This window comes from Miscanthus floridulus, chromosome 5, assembly GCF_019320115.1.
Source record: "Miscanthus floridulus cultivar M001 chromosome 5, ASM1932011v1, whole genome shotgun sequence".
NCBI classification, from domain to species: domain Eukaryota; kingdom Viridiplantae; phylum Streptophyta; class Magnoliopsida; order Poales; family Poaceae; genus Miscanthus; species Miscanthus floridulus.
Window position 1 is genome coordinate 96,821,017 of NC_089584.1, and position 22,490 is coordinate 96,843,506.

A 22,490-nucleotide genomic window follows, 5' to 3' on the forward strand; every position below is an offset into this window, starting at 1 on the left:
ATCATCATTCGTATCTAATTTGGCAATTTCCTTGTAATGCAGACAAAGAATCATTTGCATATAGGTATACAATAAGCCATTTCTCCATGCATTAAAACCTATATTATGTCATGTTCTATTCCTAGATTAATTCATCTCAGGCTTGGGTTGACGCCTTTTGTGAGAGTCATTTTAATGCATAGAAATTAAATAAGATTCCTACTCTTATTGTTCATGTCACATGTAGATATTTTATTGTCCTAGAACAATTTTGTCATGAATTAAGATTAGATAAATGTCTATGGTACTATTTTTTATTTTAATAATGATATTATCAAGAAACCTCATAGCAGCATATGTAATAATGTACCTTACATGGTTATGTACTTATTATGCCTTGTGGAGTTCAAGTCCTAAACTCAGCACATGTGGTCACTGTTGATGGTCACTAACACCTAGTTAGACCATCAACATTCCACCCAAAAGCAAGGTAAAATCACATCACATGCACCAAATATGCTTTATATTTCACCTAGTTCCACTTGTAAATTTTCACAAAAATGCACAAAAAGAAGTGTATAAGAGGCAAGTGAATGTGGCAGGAGGCCTTGGGCCCACTTAGTGGGGTCGCTCGACGCCATGTGGCATCGACCAATGCCCTACCTAGCCCTGCCACCTCACTGATTCATGGGAAAGCTAGGTGGCACACCCAAGAGGGCTAATCCACCCTTGGTTTGAGTCGGTTTGATCCAAAGGCCGAGATAGAGCTCCCTTGGATCCATGGGCCCATTGTCATAGACCATGGGGGCCAAACTGACTTAACCACTGACTTTTAGACCAAAGCATTGACTTACCTGCCATGCAACCACCATCCAAGAGCCATCCAAGGCCGTATGATGGTGAGGCGGTGGATCGGAGCGTCGCCCGATGGCCAAGGAACTCCACCAACCTCCCTTGTCTACCTATAAGTACCCCTACCTCCTCTACACACTATAAAAGGGGGTGTGGATCTCGGTGAAGTACATCCCCATCAATCCCATCACTCCAAGTGAGAATAGTAGCAATGCAAAGCTCTGTAGCTCTACTACTTAGAAGTAGAGAGATAGGGAGATAGTGAGGAGAAGCTTGGGGAGGAGCCAGGGTTGTCGGCACCCTCTCTCACTTGTGCTTCGGTGGATGAAGCTCCTCTTCTAGTGAAGTCTATCATCTTCTATGGTAACTTTGCTCTTTTGCATTACTTAAGTATTGTTTATATACTATTGTTGCTTATGAGTTTCACCGCTTGGTTAGAGTGCTCTGATCTTGATCCACCATAGCTAGGATTAGAGTAGTAAGTTTATATATTAAGCATGGTGCTTAGGCTATACTTACCTATGTTTACAGCTAGGCCTCCGGATAGATTGTGATAGTTGGTAGGTGGTGACAGCACTGTCCATCCTCTATATTCCACCACGTTGGGTCTACACTACTACATGAATCTTATTGGACGTGGGCAAAAATGATTAACGGAGGTGGGCAAAGCAACCGCCTCCAATCAAACATCACGGTTAATCGTGACCTACAGAGGTGGTTGAATTGCCTGCCTCAGTTAATCGATTAACGGAGGCAGGCGTCGTAACGTGCCCGCCTGCAAAAATGGATTTAAAAAATAAAAAATATGAAAGCCCACCGACGAGCCCATTTTGAGCCTGCCAACGAGCCCACCGACTCCCAGCGTCAGATCTACGAGCCCCGACATTGGATCCATGAGCACCCACGCCAGATCTATGAGCCCCAATGCCAGATCTGTTGGATCTGTGATCCCCGATGCGCCAGAGGACGCGCCACCATCGGAGTCCTGGGTCCAACGCCGCCACCAGAAATCAACCAGGATCCACGCTGCTAGGAGCTTTGGGAGAAGATCCACCGCCAGGAGCTTCGTGGTGAGGATGGGACATGGATCCGCCGCCGTCAGGGTGGAGAAAGGGTATAGATCTACTTGGAGGTGGTGGCACCCTATGCCACCGGCCCACCCACCATTGCTACTGATCCTACGCTTGTCGGCCACTACCGCTGCTCTACCCACCAGTTGCCACTGCTGCTCTGCCTACCAGCCGCTGCTGCGGCTCCTGCACTCACCGCTACCACTGCTACTCCGCCTGTCGACCGCTGGTGCTCTACCACCAGCGGTTGAGGAAGAGAGAGGGAGAAAGGCATGTGGGAGTGAGGAAGGCATGGGGGAGGATGACTGAGAGAGGGAGGGAGTGCGGGAGAGAGGGAGGCATGGGGGATGGCGCCATTAGTGTGTGTGAGAGAGAGGGTGAGAATGAAGCCTAACTGGCTACCAGTAGTATATATACTCTAGAGTCTGATATCGGGCTAAGATGGGCTAAACAACCTGGTAACAAGCTTGGCCTATTAACGGAGATGGGCCTCATAACATATCCGCCTCCGAAAATAGATTTACGGAGGTGGGCCTCTTAAGGCGTCTGCCTCCCTAAATAGTCTATTTTCGGAGGTGGTTGTTTTAAAACGACCACCTCTGTAAATCAATTTTTGGAGGTAGGCAAACATGACTGCCTCGATAAATGAAAATGACCGCCTCCGTTAATAGCCTAGCATTTTAGGAGGCGACTGGATTTTGTGCTCGCCTCCGCTAATGTTTGGGCACCGTCTCCTAAAATCATTTGTCTAGTAGTGCTAGTTATTAAATCATAGGGCTTGTGACAGACCTTGTCTAGTTAATCTCCTAGGTTGGCTAGGCGGGCTGTGCCCCAAAGTAAACAATTATGATATAGCTTTCTTTAGTCTTCCCTTAGTTCATAGAAACCACAGATATCTTCTCTACCCGTTATCACCTACCCTTGCTCTATCCTTGGACACACTTGTTTCTTAACTAGTTTACTTCATGTTTCCCGTGGAAATTCGATACCTTAGTATATTCCTGGGTGAAAGCTACATTGACATCCGTGCGCTTTGCGGATTTATCTGTTTGCCATATATAGTTTCAACAGTCACATTTTTTCTAGATTTATTTTTGAAAAAATAATGCTATACATTTAATAGTAGGAGATATGATCAGTGACACCAAGGTGTTTGGTGACTTCATCAATCTAAGTTCATGCATGTTTGTGGGCGCCTATGTCTATACTTTGTCTAAAAAATAATCTTATAATATATGAATCTAGTCTTAATTCTTTTGAATACAACTAAGGTGAGAGGTGATCTAATAGAAGGAATGGATTATAAGGTATATGTTACTACATCTAAAACCCTAGCTCATGTTTATGAACCAGTGTGTGGCATTGTAGGGTCAAGATGGCAGACTAGAGGGGGTGAATAGTCCTTTCTAAAATTTAATCGTGCCGACTAACCGAAACAAATGCGGAATTAAAACTATCGGTTTAGTCAAGACTACACCCCTCTATCTAAGTTCTCAAGCACCTTATAAAGATACTAATTAAGCAACTAAGGTGCCAAGCTAGCTAGAGCTCACCTCATCAATTCTAGGAGCAAGGTTACACAAACCTATGCGCTAGTACTTCAAGCACGGGGGAGCTCCTACACAACTAGTAACAAAAAAGCACAAAGCCTAAGCTCACTAGCAATGCTCAATAATAAGGCAACTAATGCCAAATTAGAGAGCACAAATTACTTAGCTACACAAACTAAGCAATGTGAATAACAAGGTTACTCAAACCAAATTAGTCACGCAAGGGAGCTACTTCTATGCTACACTAGCAAGAAGGTAACTAGCAAGCTACACAAGCTAACTAATTACAAGAGCAACTACACAAGCACAATGTATGAAAAGTAAATACAAACTTGTATATGGGGATCGCAAACCAACGGGAAGATGATGACATGGTGATTTTTATCCCGAGGTTCACGGGATTGCCAACACGCTAGTCCCTATTGTGTCGACTGTTCACTTAGTGGTTTGGCGGCTAATTGGCATCACACCAAGCCCATACATTGGGCACTATAGGGTAGCTCAATGACATGCTCAACTAGAGTTACTCTTCGTGGCTCCCGTGGGGCGAGCACAACACCCCTCACAATCACTTCTCCGGAGCACCGCACAATCTTCTTTGCGTGCTTCGATGAAGATCACCACCAAGCCATCTAGGAGGTGGCAACCTTCAAGAGTAACAAGCACCACCGGCTTGCAACTCGATCACCTAATGCCACTCGATGCACTCTCACAATGCAATCGCACTAGAATCATACTCACACTCAATTGGATGATCACTATCAAGCGTATGTGAGTTAGAGGGCTCCCAAGCACACCTACACCAGCCACCAAGGTATAAGGATGCTCAACAGCCAGACCAAGGCCAAATTTCACCTCTATTTATAGCCCCCAAGCCAAATAGAGCCGTTGGGGCCTTGGAACACATTTATGCGCGGTCACTAGATAGCGACGTGTGGGCACCGGACATAGGGTGGCGGTGCCCAATGGTCAAATTGCAATGGCTAGTTCAAACTAGTTATTGAGAGCCTGGCACTGGACATAGGGGTGTGGTGCACCGCCCTAGGGGTGGCGGTGCCCCCCAACAAGTTTTCCTCCCTCTCTAGAAAAAGGGGCGGTGCGGTCCGATGCCTCTAACTTGCTCCAAATCAATTTCCATCACTTCAAGCTTATATATCATTTCATTAGCTTTCCAAAAAGTCCTAGATCATCGAAATCAGAGTTCGGAGCTAAGAGTTATGCCCAAAATACGAAAGCATGTCACTGCTGATTTGGGCACATTGCAGGGGGTGGCGGTGCACCGCCCTAGGGGTTCCGGTGCCACTGCCCTAGGGGGCGATGCACACGGGAAAGGGCGGTGCCACCCCTAGGTAGGGATGCACGTTGGGTACAAGTTTGGTTGTATTTTTCAACCCTCGGACAACCCAAACTTACTCTATTCTTCTCCTTTATTTTGTTCTTCAAGTTCATCCAAATCAACTCCAATAACTTCTTCTTTGCAAATGTGCTAACACCACCAAGTGTTCACCATCTTGTGCATGTGTGTTAGCTTTTCACAAACATTTTAACAAAGGATTAGTCACTCAATTCACCACGCCACTCGATCCTAGCAACGATACAAAGTTAGATCACTCGAGTGGCACTAGATGACCGATATGCAAACAAGTTTGCCCCTTTTGATAGTACGTCCATCTATCCTAAACCCAGTCATAAACTTCTCTACACACCTATGACTGGTGAAATGAAATACCCTATAGGTTATAACTTTGCCTCGCGCATTCCATTCCATCTCCTACGATGTTGATGCAACACATGCACCAACCATATCACAAATGATATGATCCACTTCATATCATCACGTGACCTTGTTGGTTCATCGATCTTGACCTCACTTGCTTTTCATCGTTGCATTCGTCCATCGACGCCAAGTCTTGCTCAAGCTTCACCGCCACACTGTCCATCCCTCCAAAGTCTCCAACTTGCCCTTCACGCTTGCAACTGGTCTATCAAGCCAAGTCTTGTCTTAATCTTTTCCACCTTAGTCACATGACTCAGTGTCATGTCTCATATGCACCGGGCTCCTTCAGCACATGTGTGAGCCTTGTAACAAATCCAAGCCATCTTCACTGTCATGGCATGAGTTGCTCACACAAGTGTACCTGTGGACTAATCACCTGTGTATCTCACATTTAAACACATTAGTCCAGCTAGATTGTCACTCAATTACCAAAACCAAATAAGGACCTTTCGGGCGTGGTTACGATAAAACAACATTGTAATGTGTAAACCGGCTTCTCTTGCAAAAAAATCCATGACCTATGCAAGGGGTATCTACATAATCATCTAAAGTGGGCGTAGTCAATAATTAGTGTACTCCTACAAATCTCAAAATTCAGAGGGTTTCTGGGCCTGAATAGCCGCTATAGGAGATGCAGTGGAGGGGACGATGGAGGTGGAGATCCACGATAGCGGCGGAGGTGGTCCTGGTCTCGCTCGTGGTAGAGTCGAGGGGAGAGCTCGTGGCAGTTTGTGTAGGCTGGGTTGTTTTAGCAGCGAAACCCACCGATGACTGACGAGCGAGGGTGAGGGCGAGGCGGTTGCCACAATGCTGTGCGAGGCCACCACCGCCGGCTACAGCGAGGGAGAGAGCAGGGCAGCGGTGGTGGCCATGGCTAGGGCGAGAGAAAGAAGCAGCGTCACATGAGGTGCGTGTTTGGGGTCTGGGGAGCTGACCGCTTCGGCGGGGGTGGGGAGTGAGGGCTATGTGCAATGACCATATTGCCCTTGGACGAATAAAATCAACAAAAAATGGCTATTTTGCGTAGTCGTTGGGAGGTGTTGGGAAGCATCCCCAACCATTGTAAAAGGTCTAAAAAATATAGCATGATTAGAAAACTACACACTCTGATGCTAAAGAACGAGTGATGTTCTTGTGGACACTAGAAGCTCAATAGGATTTCATTCTACTCAAAATAGCTCTGAGTGAGGCATCAGTGTTAGCAGTGCCAAACTTCAACCAAATATTTGTGCTTGAAACTGATGCCTATGACCTTGGGGTTTGTGTAGTGCTTATGCAAGAAGGACGTCCGGTGGATTATTTAAGTAAACCCCTCATCAACTCAAAGAATGTAGTTCTCTCTGTCAATGAAAAAGAGTGCATGGCTATATTATGACTATAGATAAATGGAGACCTTACCTGTAGCATAATGCATTTGTGATAAAAGACATATCACAAGAGCTTTCTTTACTTGAGTGACCAAAGAATCACTTCTAAGTTGCAACACAAAGCAATGGTAAAGCTCATTGATCTAAGATTGTTTATTCAGTACAAGAAGGCAGCCATAAATATAGTTATTGATGCTCTATCCAGATGTAAACTTAACAACTCAGTGTGTGTTATCAATGAATCTATTCAAGCATGGGTGAAAACTTTGATTCAGTGGTATCAGGATGACGAACTGGCCAAATAATTATTAACTAGATTAAGCCTCACAACCACTAATTCCCAAGCGTATACTGTACATCAAGCCTATGAGGTGGCCGGAGGCAAGGGGCCCCGACACAACCTATGCAAAGACAAAGGCTGCTTGCGGTCACTGCTTTAGACATGAAAATTCTAGCCTGAGGGTGGAGGCGTTGGGTAGGGCACTTGATGCTGTGGGGAAATCACCTAGTACTTGAAATACCCTCACCGCCGCCCTAGTATTGATAAATGGGCTGGTATGCGGCCTTAGATCAGTCTCAATGGATTTTCATGAACATTAAATAAGCTAATGTGTCATATAGTATTGATGAAGAGAGATAGATAAAAGTTTCATAGAATGAAATGAGTTTCATGGAAATGAAACTTGTCTACACTGTTTCTAATACACGAGTCTTGAAACAGTAACATAAAACCCCAATTGAGACTGATCTTAGTGGAGAAGAGGAGAGTGTGTCATTGCCATGTATTGGGCTTGACCAAATCCAGATGTGTATGTAAACACCAAAGGCGGTTGTAACAGGTGAGGAAGAGCTTAAACTCTATTCTAAAATCTCAATTTCATTGGCCCCCAAGGTTATTTTGTGTTTCTTCTCAAATTCTCTCCCAAATTTCGGCCGTTCTGACCAAATTTTGATGCCGGTTGCTAGGGTGGTTTCAATGCCGTTTAATTTATCTACTGTATATGGATTTTCTCTTGCCAATGGTCCATTATCAAGTCGACGGGAAATTGGGTTGGAAGATTCATGGAGAGCGCGTGCGTAGGAATCTTCCACGCAATCTTGAGTAGTACAGCGGTGAACTATTGGGTCATTGGTAGACTAGTACACTGAACGGAAGGTACACGACGACCGAGGCAAATTTCTTACTATCAAAGCAGGGAGCTTCGGCCGCCGTCCAGGCTATCCACGTCACCGAAATTACTTCTGCCGTTCGATTCGTAGATCAAAGGTCCTGGTTGCTCCCGCCGCCTTCTACAGCGCCCGCCTTCCGATATCTACTCCCACCGCGTCCGTGCTCTCTCGAAGCCTCCCGTCGTGCCGTCAAAAACGATGAAACCAGACCCCGCCTCCCTCGAGCTCTCCGCCACGGTCGCCGCCCCCTTCCAGTCTCTTCCAGCCCTTCCTCTCCCTCTCCCGTCCGCCCCTCTCCGCCCTTTCGCCTCTCACTCGCCGAACTTAAAGCCCCCGCCCACCTTTACGCGGACTTTCTCGCCGGCGGTTGTGCCGGGATCCGGCTTTGGGCCCCATGGTTCGATGCGCCGCCGCCTCCTCCTGGTCACAAAGGTGTTTCCTCTCGGGTGTTTCGCGCTCCGGAAGGCGAGATTCGGCGAGAAAGGTCAGATCCGGCGGCCTGCTTCGACCTACAGGTTCGTTGGGCTTGAGGTGTGCGGTCGATGGCTGTCCCTTTCGGTTACTCTTGCGAGATTCCTGATCGGAGGTTTCCGTGCGTGCGTACGTGCAGTGTGTTCGCGGGTGGATCTGCATTGGGAAGTCGGGGATTCGCGTGACGGAGACGTCGTCCTCTCTGGTGGCTCCGGTTTGCTACTCGGTTCTAGATCTGGAAGGTATACACCCCCTAAATTCTTTTTACCTTCCTTCTGACGAAAGTGTGTTTCAAGGCCATCTTTGCTATTCGTTCCTTTCATCCAAACAGCAACTTTACTCTCATACGTTGCTGCTGTATGCATACTCTGAACTGCAGTGTGGTTTCAGTGATTCCTCTCAAGGGTGTAATGTCAGAAAAGGGTCGCTTTGCACCATCTGTTTTTTTTTTTTTTGGGGAAAGAAACAGGAGGGGTGAAAGCCACTACTGCAGATTAATTAATAAATGAAAGTTGTACAACAATAAGCCATCTGTTTTCTTTATAGACTTATGTTGATATTATATTAACAGTATCCATTTTTGTTGTTTGGGCTAGTTCATGCTAATGATTCTTCTTACAAATGCACCTTTGATCTCCTTGTCTACTCTGTTTGCTTTTCGTTACAACTGAATCACAGTAGGGTATCGGCAATACTTCCTACGTGTGTAGTTCTAGGACAGGCCAGGTATTGCCATCTATTTCTCTACGGGTTTATTCTGACATTTGCGCATTAGGGGTGTTCTTTGTTTTAGTTACATGTGGTTGTCTTATGCTGAAAGTGTGATTAAAAGTGCAGCTTCTCATCTCGTTGCTTGCTTTGTCTGTCTTTCATTAGGACTGTGGGTGATCTGGCGCCTCCAGCAACCTGAGGTGTATTGGAAAGCGACCATCTTTCCCAGACATTGTGACCACAACGTAACCGGACATGCAGGCTCTTGTGATTATCCCGGAGCAGCGCAACCACCATCACCGCCACCCTGGTGCCCGTAGCAAGTCATCAGGTCCACACTTCGTCACTGCCTACCTCTCGCGGCTTCCGTGGAATGAACTGCCGGTCCTCTAATGTTTCAGGTTGCCAAAGGGGCATCTCACATGGTGTTGGCTGATGACAGTTTTAGTACTATAGTTTCTGTAGTTGGTGAAGTAAAGATCTATTTACAACAGCATCAAAGCTTTCATAAGGTTTATGCTCTGAGCGTTTGTTTAATTATCGTTAACACTCTGTAGCTACGTGAACATACACGTTCTCATTAGAATATAAATGTCTCCAGCTATTCTTTTCCAAGCAATTTTGCAGTGTTCGTGATATTTGATTTGATTCTGGTACCTACATTCGCTAATTAGTTTTGCCTATTAGTTGAGATTCTTTTTCAGTTTAACTTCCTGGTCATCAGGTTACGCTGACATAAAAAACATGGTATTGGATCTTATTTACCCCAATCCACTGTCTATTTTGATACCCACATTCGCTAGTTTATTTTGCCTACTATTCGAGGTTTACTGTTTAGTTAACCTTCCTGCTCATCAAGTTAGCTCTTGAGCTCAAAACCATGGTGTTGGGTAAGATTGCCTGCATTGAACTACTTTGTCTTCGTCCCTCAGTCTAACCCATTTTATGTATTCGTGGGGTAAGATTGCCTGGATTGAACCACTTTGTCTTCATTCCTCAGTCTAACCCATTTTATCTACACATCGTTCATTTGGATTGCTAATTCTGTTGGGAAGAAAATATGGCAAATCATGCATGAACAACAACATTGACAATCTTTGCAAGTACAATTGGGTTAGCATCACTTGATAGCATAGCCTTTTAACTGACTGTTTACGCAGTCTGTATACTTGAGTTGCTTTTCCACTGAATGTGGATGTAGTCTGTAGACCTGAGCTGTTTTCTACGATACAATTTCTTGTGTGCCTGTTTACTCAGCTTATTTTCCCATTACTTACTCCATGTAGTGTCTTAGTTGAGTTGTTTATTATTGAAATGGTAATGCCTTTGAGTTTGGCACCATAGCGCTTTCAGAAATTCTGAAACCCAAAGGTTAGTTTGAAAAGAAATATTTTGTTGGCAATATCTACTGTCTTGGTTATATAAATGCTGCTATTTTTCAGGTTACCTGTTTTTCTTGTTGATCTCTTTTATGAAAAGTTACTTACAGTATTGACATAATGGTAATTCAGATTCTTGTAGCTTTGTCGTCTCTTACACAAACCAGGTACCTGTGTGTAGGCAGTGTATTGCGCACCTCTCAGTTTAGTTAATTCTTTGATTTAGTGGTTCAATAATGTATTCATATGTGCAGTTTGTTTACGTTTTTCCGCAGATGTCATTTCCTTGTTACATTTGCCTTCCTGGTTTCTTACATATTCAGTATGTCGCTTCTCAATGGTACCAGCATCAACCAGGTATGCGCTCCTTTTTTGCCCATTTGGATCGTCAGGTTACATGCGTCTATATATTAACTTACTCATCTTATCAACATTCCCTCTGCACATACTAAACTGAATTTATTTAGTCAGCGGTGGTCAAGGAGAAACAAATTCTTTGCCAAAAAAAAACTACATCTGTATATGATAATCCTCCTAATATACTACACGCGCAAGGGCACGCGTGATGGACTAGACCTCAGGATACTAAGCCTCGTGCCAAGTCTGCTGCACGCAAATCCTCTTCGGGGAATCAGAAAAAGTGAAACATGTTTTTAAATACATGTTGCCATAGTTTTACAAAGACAGCTTCACCGCTCCTGTCATCAGTTCAACCTATTTGCTTTTTTGTGCAGTTTGGGACATCCCTTGGTGCATCGCCTTTTGCATGGCCGCCGTCGCGCCTACAACCCAGCTCGTCTTCAGCACTATGTACATTGGTGTTTACAAGTCCAGTTCAAACCTCTGGTGCCTAGGTTGCTATACCGGCACACAAGAATGTCTTTTGTATGCATAATCTGCCCGCTTTTGCAGTTCATCGTCATCCTTCTTGTATAGTCTAGGATCCGACGATCTAATCTTATGGAACTACACCTCCTACCTGCTGCTACCTACACTATGGCAAACACACATTGCCGTCTTAATGGCATCCATCCATGTAATATAAGTAAACTTGCTACCTCTGCTACATTTACCGTTAATTATTATGCTTGTACTGCATGCTACATAAGTACCGTTACCTGCACGGTTTGATATCCGTTTAATTGTCGGCGCGCGCAATGGCGCGCGTGATGCACTAGTATGCATAATCTAACCTGAGCCACACAATCTGACGTGAGTAGCAGGCGACGACGGTAGCAGTGCTGCACACACAGACATAGGAGACAGTCCATTCCGTCTGCTTCTTCATGGTCTCTCTATAAACACCACACACATGGGTGCTACTGTGAGTGCTGATCGATGAGACACCTCACCGCCACGGTCTTCCTCCCTGAATTTTTTATTTTTTAGCCCTTTTTTTGAAAATTTTTCACAAATATACCCCTAGAGAAAAGATTTCAGAATCTGGACCCTTAGCTCAGTGCCATCGTTGCTGGCGCCAAGCTAACATGTCTCGATGCCAGCGTCCCTGGCGCTGAGCTCTTGGGCTCGAAGCCAACATGGCGGTGACATGGCAGGAAGCTCGGCGCCCGTCACCCTAGCGCCAAGCTCGGTGCCGTAGATCTTGGTGTCGCGCTTGGAGTAGCTTGGCGCCAGGGTGATTGACGTCGAGCTTGTGTTTTAACCCCGGCCCCAACCTTTCTACCCGAGCCTTCTTCCTCTTCTTTCTCCTCCCTCTCGGGTTTTTTCTCTCCCCACCTCGCCCTACCTCACGAATCGGCATATTGGACCTTGCAAACTTTGATTTGATCCGTAGATCTTCGAGAGCAAGGTATCCTCGCTCCCCTCCTAGTTTTTTTTGCATCGATTCGGTATATATTAGTCAGATTTTTCAACCTATGAATCGTCATTACTTAGGGTTTTATTCTATCCCTCAATATTTGTTTTATACAACCGTAGGATGATGCCAAGGCATGGAAAAGCTAGCAAACCTAGGTAATCGCAGCACATGTAGTTATGTTATGGGTTAATTGTTATGCATCAAATGGAAAACCCTAGGTTTAGTGTTTAATGTTAATTGGTTTTAGCTCTTAGAACGAAATTGGTTGTATTGTAGTTATGGTTCTCATTGGAATTTATTTGTGATGTCTTGATTTTTGTTTGTTAAATTACATCCATTTTGTTAGATGCAAGAAATGTATCGGGAGGAGTTTTGGTGAAAACGGGGTCGTCCTCGAGAATTATACCCGACGCGTCTAGCAAAGATGCCCCCATCCCTCCTGACCTCCTTGTCCCTAACTGTGACTATGGTTTTCCGGCCCACGTTTTTCAATCGAAACATCCGGACAGAGCGGCGCGGTGCTTCTACACATGCAGTCATTTTAATGTAAGAATTTATTTCCACTATCTTTTTTCTTTATTTGTGTAAGCATGCTACTAATATTTTATTAGAATCATGTTGTGTAGGACCATGAGAGGTGCTTTTTCTTTTAGTGGATCAACGGTACAGACAAGTTTGATCCTAGGTACCTCCTTTTCGATGATTGGTTTAGAGGAAGATATCCACGTGAGCACTTCAAGCGGTGGGTTCCACCCCCCTAACCCTCCGCCAATGACGACTAAGGAGAAGCTCCTAGCCACAGTTAGACAACTCAAGGAACCTCCTCTATGCCATTGTGGAGATCGACCTATGATAAACCCTGAGAATATGTTGGAGTTTGTGTGTCCAAACAAGCATGAAGAAAGTGCAAAGTGTATGTGTTGAAATATTGAGTTATATGTGTTCATGTACTAATGTCACCTTATTTAGGTGTTTTCAATGGCGAAGTGTCGTTTCAAGGAGTGGTTGTATGGTCCTAAAAACCAATGGCCGGAAGAACCGCGAAAGGTTAAGGAAAAGAAGAAAGCAAGGGTAATTTACAAAGCACCTCCTGTCGTGTGCGAATGTGGTGTTAAATCCAACTATGGCATAGTCCATTCGAAGCTTAGAATAGGCCATTATTGCGGCCATATAATTGACTATGATGAGGTTGATTATTTTTGTGGTAAACATGAAATCGTATTTTGTTTCTTTTACTAAGACATGTATGATATAATTTTTTGTTTGAATAGAGCACTAGGAAATGCATGTGGGAATGTTATGATGGTCAAGCTAAGTTCTTGGATGAACTGAAGGGAAGGCAAGTAATTGCACGGAAGAGGGGATATGGATATGACTGCGTCAACCTATTCATTAAACATCACAAAGAAAAGATGCGTGAGTCTGCGAGATAGTGCGGTATTTGTAACCCGATCGATGTTGGTCTTGACAAATGGGGATTGGAGAGACAGACGACGTTAGAGGAGGAGAGGGCAAGGAAGGAGGCAAGGGAGGAGACAAGAGTATAGATGCAAGTCTTGAATGAGCATGTTGTTGTATTATGTGCCAGTGAGTGCTTGAAAGCCTTTTTTCGTTGCCTAATTTTAAATGTAATATAATCGCTTTGTTAACTGATTGCATTTTATACATGAAGGGATTGGATGCAGCGAGGAACATGTTGCAGAGGTGGCTTGTGCAAGGTATGAGGAAAAGAAGTTAGATGAGCATAGATCATGAGCTAGTCGCACCGTTCAATCACCGATTGTGTTGTCTGATGAGGAGGACGAGGATGAGGATGACACTGGCTGACTGAGTGAGCTCATCGCTCTACTAGAGGTGGGCTTGTAGGTGGAGGAGGTTAAGGACAACACTGGCAGACTAAGCAAGCTCATCGCTCTAGCAGAGGTAGGCTTGCAGGCAGAGGAGGCTGAGGACGACACTAGCAGACTGAGTGAGCTCATCGCTCTAGCAGAGGCGGGCTTGTAGGCGGAGGAGGATAACGACATGTTCTTCACTCAGGCCATAGAGGCCATAGATGAAGCGGAGGCCGCTTACTACAGGTGACAGGCAGGTCAGAGCAATGCAGGTGAGCCTAGCCACAGCAACAGAGTTGTGGTTGAGGACTAGTACTCGGATGATGAGTTGCTTACTCAGTATGTTTTAGACTGAGGATTTGAAAGTGCATTTAACCCCTATGTGGGTTTTGGTGTATTGATCCCATTCAAATTAGGGACTAATGTGATCTTAATGAGATATGTCGCAGCTATTACTCAGTATACGCTCTCCAAAGGTTTTATTTTTGTTTTTGAGTTTAGGATCTGCCGTAGAGGGATGCAAACTTAGTTGGTCTGAGGAAGATAGAGTGCTCAAGCATAGAAATAAAGTCAAAAGAGAGACACTCTAGCACTTCATGGGCACGTAGAATATTTTTTAGTGATTGTTGGTGTCGAAAGTCCTGACGTAAGCCGGAACTCCCAACAGTCGGATGTCACGACTCATGCCGGAAGTCCTGACGCCCAATCACTTAGCCTGCACATGGATGGTGGACGTTAGAAGTCCCGACGTGAGTTGGAACTCCTAATAGTCGGAAGTCCCAACCCAAGTCAGGAGTCCCGACCCAAGTCTGTACGATACGATTAGACTATACACGTTCTAATAAATTTATATTTAATCTGTGTACTAGATTTGTCGTAGAACCGACCAATTTATAAGAGTACAAGTACAATGGCAGCCCGCAAGCAGTCACACTATCATACTTGAACCCATATAAACCCGGTAGTCCATCGAGTACCTCGACGGGTCTCGATAAATGATTTACAATAACCAAGACCATACATGATTCAACATACATGTCACGTATTACATAAAGTTTACAGATACATTTCCATCATCAGAGTATGAAATAAAGTTATTACAAACCAAGTTTAATGGATAAAAGCGGAAGCAAATTAAGTTTGAAAGTAGCATTTGCCAACATAGTTTGATACAGTGCCAACATACGATCACAGTCCATAAAAGTATGTAGAGGGATTAATAAAGAAGCCTGCCCAAGGCTTACTCCTCATCCACAGCGGGATAGAAGTAACTCTTGCAATAACCATGATACACAGTGCCATCTGCAATAATGGGAAATAAACCCCTAAGTACGAGAAGGTACTCAGCTAGACTTACCCATCATGAACTAGAAATAAAATGACTCCAAGGATTATGCAAGGCTGTATAAGTGGAGATAGCTTGACAACATTTTGCATAAAAAGTGATTAACTCAGTTATACAATTATGATTTTGTTATCAAATTAATTATGACTATCCATCTCTAAATTAGCAACTATCCTGTGCCAAATATGTGGTATATCATTTTAAGAGCATGCAATAGTAACCATAGCAGGTATTGCAATTCCATGTTTATCCGAACCGTCATATTCCATAATACAATTACTATAATGTTGGGACTAGCCAAGTTTCTCACTCTCCGGGAGAGACGGCGGTTCGAATCAATTTCAACCAGCTGAGAATTTATTCCTAACACAAACCCAAGTAGACCAGATCAATAGTCACCTTAGGTCACCTTTGGTACAACCCAAGTACATATTTCGTGGGTTCGCCCAGCACCACACAATCAGGGACGACCAAATGCCAAGACGTTCAGGCCCAGCCTGCCCTTGGGCTTAGTCTGGCTCCCCGCACATCCTTACTACCATCTAGAGTGCGCACTCTTACATAGCGGGGCCCGTCCTGAGTTGTGCTACTCGGCTTCGTGGTCGAAACGAGTTATCCAGCCAGTTAAGTGATAGGCATGTGTTCAATCTTGTCAGAAGCACCAACAATAGTATGGTCCTTAACCGGCACAGACGGAATCACATGAGTCAACCTACACATAGACTCTGTCCGGCCTTGATTTACATCACCCCATGGTTCTTTCCCACGATAGCAAATATAGCCAACGTGCTTCGGTATCCACCTATATCTCGCAGGTGACAGGAAATCGCCCGACTTCTACCGGTCTAAGAATGGCTAAGCATATATTCAATCCTAGACTTATATAGGGTTAAAGGTAGTATTTCTAGATAAGGAATTTATATGCATCAAGTGGTTCCAATCAACTCTTATAACCTAATGCATCAATCATAAGGACGTGAGTAATATTTTGTAAAATACTGGGAGACTTAGAATGCTCTGTGGCTTGCCTTTCAGAAAGGAAGTGGGGTAGTGATTAGGGTACTCTAGAAGCTCTTCTGGGTTTTGCTCCTCGCCTTCGAGAGTTGTGGCTTGAGGAATCTCCTGCTGGTCCCCTTCCTCTTCTTCATTGAACTTTAGCAACGTTATCTCCTCCGTCGATCCTGGATGCATGAGTATGACATGAGATAGTGTGAATGCATTCATGTTGACAAGTATGGTATGATGGTACATGATGAATGGATTCTTGTAAGCATTCCTAACAACATGGTGTTAAAGTAATAACAAGTGCATCACATTTACTGAGTATGTGCATATCTCTTCTTGATTATTTAATTAACTATTTCAACAATGCATCTACTATATCATAAAATAGCAGCTACTCATTTTACTCATGACTAAAGTTCTACTTATCCAAATGCGGTGATCTTGGACTTTATGGAAATCTTATAAAATTATATACAACTTTCCTTTAATACTCTCACTGTGATTCAAGAGTTAAATTGGGCAAACAAATCATTCAATCAAATCTGTCCAGAAAGCAAACCTTTCGGACAGCAAACTTGTAACAGCTAGAACTCAAAAACCCTAACTCCTATGGCTGTGAAAATTTAACATAAGGTAGATTAGTAAGTTAACAACTTTGTTATTAACAAGTTTTACAGTAGAGACCATTATCCATATGAAATCATCCACACAATCAGAACTGTACATGCAGTCTTGTATTTGAAGGATAAAGCGATAATTGGTTATTTGTATACAATCAATGGCTTCTAAGCCTTACCATTGACATCAACAATTATTATGCATCATAAGAACCATAGAAAACATTATGCTTAATCACAATCTAATTATTTAATTGCTTTTCTTAATTTAATTAAATAATTAGGGTAAATAATAAACATATACCAAAGGTGCATCATAAATTCTCAAAAATTTACAGTGCATTACTAATTCTACCAATAGACTACTGTAAAAGTTTCATGCCATTTTACCAAGTAAAACATCCTATGAAAAAATGATAAGGCATAAAGGCTTAAAATAGCATAAATAGAAAACCCTAGTGAAAAGTGTCAAGCAATAGATTTTATATTTTTCTTAGCATCCATATGGTACTAGGACAACCTCCAATAAATTTCATCAGTATTGGATTCATAAATAATTTATAAAAATTCACACAAGGATCACATAATTATAAAAGGAAAATCTATAACTAAAAATCTATTCATGCAATGACCCTCAAATTTTTACCAGAGCTTATATTTTTCAAGAACAGCTCACCACATAAATTCATAATTTTTGGGGCACATGAACTCTAGATATAAATTAAACAAGTTTACATACATTTAAAAACACATTTCAAGTTTCATTTTAAATCTTCCAGAAACTCTACTACAAAAGCTAATATTATATTTTTCATAAATACTACACTTCCTAAGGAACACTACAAAATTTTGTTCACAAATTTTGGATCTCTATAGCTCAACTTATAAATTTTCAAAGTTGCATACAAAAATAGGAACAAATGAACTAGCCTACTTCACTTCTGTCGCTGACAGGCGGGACCCGCTGGTCAGTGACCCCACATGTCGTGAAACTGAAACAAGGCAGCGGAGCTGCTTCAACGCGGTCCAGCCACGGCTCGTCGTCGGTGAGCTCACTGGCGGAGACAAGTGAACCTACATGATCTACAAAGCAGCACGCGTCGAATGACCTAGGTGGTGGCAGTGGAGGTGGGGCGGAGCATGCTCGTCGCCGGCCATGGCGGCACGGCGACGCCGCTCAGCGGTGCGCCAGTCATCACCGGCTACGGTTCAGCTAGGCGAGGCATGCTACAACATCACGATGAGCGTGCGAACCCATCTAGGCGACCTAGGCGGCTTGAGAAGCTCCGACGAAGCATGGCCACGGCGTGGTGGTGCGGAGGTCAGAATGCGGCAGCGTGGGTCATCGTGTTCCGCGCCAGCGAGACCACCAACGGAGGTAATGTCATAACACAAGCTAATACCCATCCTAACCAAGCTCTAATGCCAACAACCGGAAGAAAAGCGCATGCGAGCCGAGCAGTGGCAAGCTTGCCGTGGAGGCGGCCATGGCGGCCGAGGTTCCGGCGAGAGGGGGGAAAGGCAGTACGCCCTCACTGAAGCTCAATTGACTCAGCCAAAACATCAAGGCGGTGGAGGTGGGCGTGGCACAACTACGAGCAAGATGGAGATGGTGGCTATGTAGTGGAGTGACATGAGGCAATGGCGGAGGTGATGCCGTGCTCGACAGCGAGGCTGTGCTGCTGCGAATGGCGAAGGAGGAGGCAGTGCAAGGCGAAATAGGAGTGTGGGCGTCACGGGCGAGCACTGGGGGTGATAAGGGCGCGCTCGGGCCTAACATAGCCACGCTGGGTAGGATGCCAGTGACGCACGGCCATCCCTGTGTTCACACGGCAGCCAGCTTCTAAAGCCGGTTGGCCACCGAAGAACGGGTGGGTTCAGACATCAGCACCTCGATGTAAGCCTGACCAAGTGATTTCAAGGTGAAATTACTCCCGATCCAAAGTGATTCAGTGAATGACTCTAAAACAAAAATCGTAGCCCTAAGTACCATCTCAAATTCTTGTTTAGAACTCATGCCCTAATTCTCAACCAAACTCGAGTTATATCATCTCAAAGTGACGCCTGTCAGCACTGTCAGGGTTTATGACTTAGAAAAATTTGCTAAGTGTCGAAAATAGGGAATTGATGATTCTTGTGAGCCTAATTCAAGCATGTTAGGAGCTAAACCAGTCTATGACCCAAAAATAAAAGTTGTTCCTCTTGCCAAATACTACAACTTTGCTTTAGTGACCACCTCCATGCAAGGTCTCTAGCACATAGTTCAAACTTGGTCAAACATGCTACATTCAAATGATGGTATACACTTAAACTTTGGCTTAGTGACCAAATTACCCTTAACCATGAATACCAAAGTTGTTCATAATGATATTTTAAACATGTCTAAGCTATTTGTAAGGTCACACAATCATTTCATGCATTGGTTACACATAGAGCTTCTTAGTTCAACACACCTAGCATCACTTAAGTACTTGATTAGACAATATGATCTTCATGAACATTGTTCCACTAGTCATCATAAGTGTAGCTAATATGTTTTAGTGGCTCACATCCATCACTTACATGTATCCACTCATGATCATATGCATATATATAGGGAAACATGAAATGACAAGCAATGTTGCAAATGTTTCAATCACATGTTTCAATTGTAAAAGCTTAAATAGGAATGCTTGATGCTCATGCTCATGCAATGCAAGTCAATTTATGCAAGGCTAACACCTAGGGTGTTACAGCCCCTTCCCCTTATAAAAATCTCATCCCGAGATTTGCAGGACCTACCATTCTTGGAAAAAGGCGGGATAAACCTCTCGTAAATAATCCTCTCGTTCCCACGTAGCATCTTGTTCACTGTGATTGTTCCACACCACCTTATAGAACTTAATGATTTTACTCTGTGTTACTCTTTCCATCTCTTCTAACACTCGGATTGGCTTTTCTTCATAGGTCAAATCCAATTGAAGCTTTATGTTGGTGGGTGCAATAGCTTCTTCCGATACACGAAGACATTTCTTCAACTAGGAAACATGGAAGACATCAAATATTGCACTCATCTCTGGTGGAAGTTGTAACTTATAAGCAACATTTCCTTTTCATTCCATAATCTTGTATGGTCCTACATATCTAGGTGCAAGCTTCTTTTTCATTCCAAATCTCTTCACCCCTTTCATAGGTGATACTTTCGAGTATACATAGTCACCCACTTCAAAAGTCAGTGGTCTTCTTCTTTTATCAGCATAACTCTTTTGTCTCGATTGAGCTGCCTTCATATGCTGTTGGATAACACACACTTGCTCTTTAGCTTCATTGACAAAGTCAATACCAAAGTATCTCCTTTCACCAGGCTCAATCCAATTCAATAGAGTTCTACATTTTCTACCGTACAATGCTTCAAACAGAGCCATCTTGATGCTTGCTTGATAACTATTGTTGTATGAGAACTCAGCTAAAGGTAACTATTTCTCCCATGAACCTTTGGAAGATATAATACAAGCTCTTAGCAAATCTTCTAAGATCTGGTTCACTCGCTCAGTTTGTCCTAAAGTTTGCGGATGGTATGCCAAACTTCTGATCAATTTAGTCCCCAAGGCCTGGTGTAAGTGTTCCCAGAAATGAGATATAAATTGTGGTCCTCGGTCAGAGATTATGGTCCTGGGTACCCCATGTAGCCTCACAATCTGAGAAACATACAACTCAGCATATTTCCCAACTATATAAGGCGGGCAGGGACCCCCCTCGAATTCATCTCATATTCAATACAATCTAACAAAGCCACAGGACGTAGGGTATTATGTCGATCAGACGGCCTGAACCTATCTAAATCGCTGTCTATGCACCTTGTGTCACCATCCGGTTCCAATTACGCGCACCTCCACCGATCATCTACTACCGTGGGTATACCCCTCGATAGACTATCGACCAGATTTTAACAATAGTGGCATGCTAGGTAGGGGGTGTGCGTACTGATTCCATGGCCAACTAGATGGTCACTTTCTCGAGCTCCATGGCCTTTCCCGAGCTAGGCCAGATCTTCATGGTCGGATCCATGACTTGGATCATCGGCCTCGATGGCAACGGGGAGATCATGGAAGTGGTGTAGGATCACCCTATGCTGATCATGCCAACATCTACAATGACATCTCTGATCCTGATGCCTCGCCGCTGGGTTAGGAGATCCATCAACAATAACGATCTGATCAAAGCTATCGATCGGGTCATGGACCGCTTAGCGGAATGTCAGCTCCTTGTGGATTTAGTCTTAGATTGATCTAGAGCGAGCGACGAACCTCCTACACTCTAAGGTCACCATGCCACTAATGTAGAGCAACCCGCTTGTGCACGCCATCCAAGGTGGCAAGATGAAGATTTGGTGATCACGGCAACTCTGGAAGGGCGTACCATTCAACGCCGACCACTCCCCGCCCTAATGGAGAGGATGCCGAGGCCCTATCCTTTTGGTCTAGTGGGTGTAGATCTGATCTATTAGGACGCCATGCATCATCTTTCCACCGACCACACCAAGTGCAACCACATTAACGACCTCTATCAGATCGACTTCCTCGAGGCCGACTAGCCTGCGCCAATTATAAACATGGTGCAAATCTAAACAGATCTTCTGGATGACACGCTCCATACAATCCTGGAGGAAAGCCGCAAGCCATACTCCGAGGGCTCTACCAATACTTGCCCACCTTTCCCTCTAGGCTTTGGGAGAGCTCTTCATGGTTAGCCACGATAGCGTTGCTATTGATGGAGAGACCAATGTCTAGCACTGTGAATGTGAACCCAGGAATGCCGACTACCAATAGCGTCACAATGAAGAAGACGCCATCCAAGCAGCCAGAGGTGACCCACCACCTCTCGCTCTTAATCTCCAATAGGAGTTCCTCATGGTGGACAACCAACAAGTGGAGCAGACGCCGAGCACCAATCTGGCTATGGCCACCCATGAGTTGGATCGACTCCCGCCAATGCCGGAGGCTCTCAAGATTCAAGTGCTACTTAACGCAGCTTAGGTCCAAGTCAATGACATCCGAAACCCAGATCCATCTTATTTGACAGCGACTGCACACAATCATAACCCCCGTAGTTTTCACTATGATGGAGGGAGTCGTTACCATAGTGGCCAGATCGTCCATGGGGGGTCTAGGGGCAATGTTGCCATCAATCCTAGATCACAAGGACCACAAAATCAGTGACCAGCTCATAACGCCAACCAGGAGATTAATCAACCTATGCGCGGTGATGCCCGCGACCACATCAATGCCAATCTTGATGCCCGCAATCACAATGAGAACAGTCGTGCCCAGCGACATCAAGCAAAACTCTAACGTCGACGGGAGTATGACGACTAACAAGGCAACCCCATTGGCCTTTGACCACTCCCCGCTATTGAGTCGATGGGACCCCGCCCCTTCACAGTAAGGCTGCGAGCTATACAGTGGCCCATAGGCTTCAAGATCTTTGGGGTCCATCCCTATGACGGCAAGGCTAATCCCGAGCAGTGGATGTAGCTCTACGAGATCACCATACATGCCGCTGGGGGG

General features: G+C 44.4%; 1 long non-coding RNA gene across 5 annotated transcripts; it reads left to right on the forward strand.

The window, feature by feature from the left end:
• Positions 1 to 7,920: 7,920 nt before the first annotated feature.
• LOC136450290 (uncharacterized) lies at positions 7,921 to 11,394 on the forward strand. 5 transcript variants are annotated; one of them, XR_010758300.1, is made up of 4 exons: positions 7,921 to 8,280; positions 8,376 to 8,478; positions 9,113 to 10,966; positions 11,061 to 11,394. It is a non-coding gene; the product is annotated as an uncharacterized lncRNA (long non-coding RNA). The 5 variants fall into 5 exon arrangements; XR_010758301.1 differs by having other exon boundaries at positions 9,113 to 10,683; positions 10,794 to 11,394; XR_010758302.1 differs by having other exon boundaries at positions 9,113 to 10,493; positions 10,602 to 11,394.
• Positions 11,395 to 22,490: the final 11,096 nt, after the last annotated feature.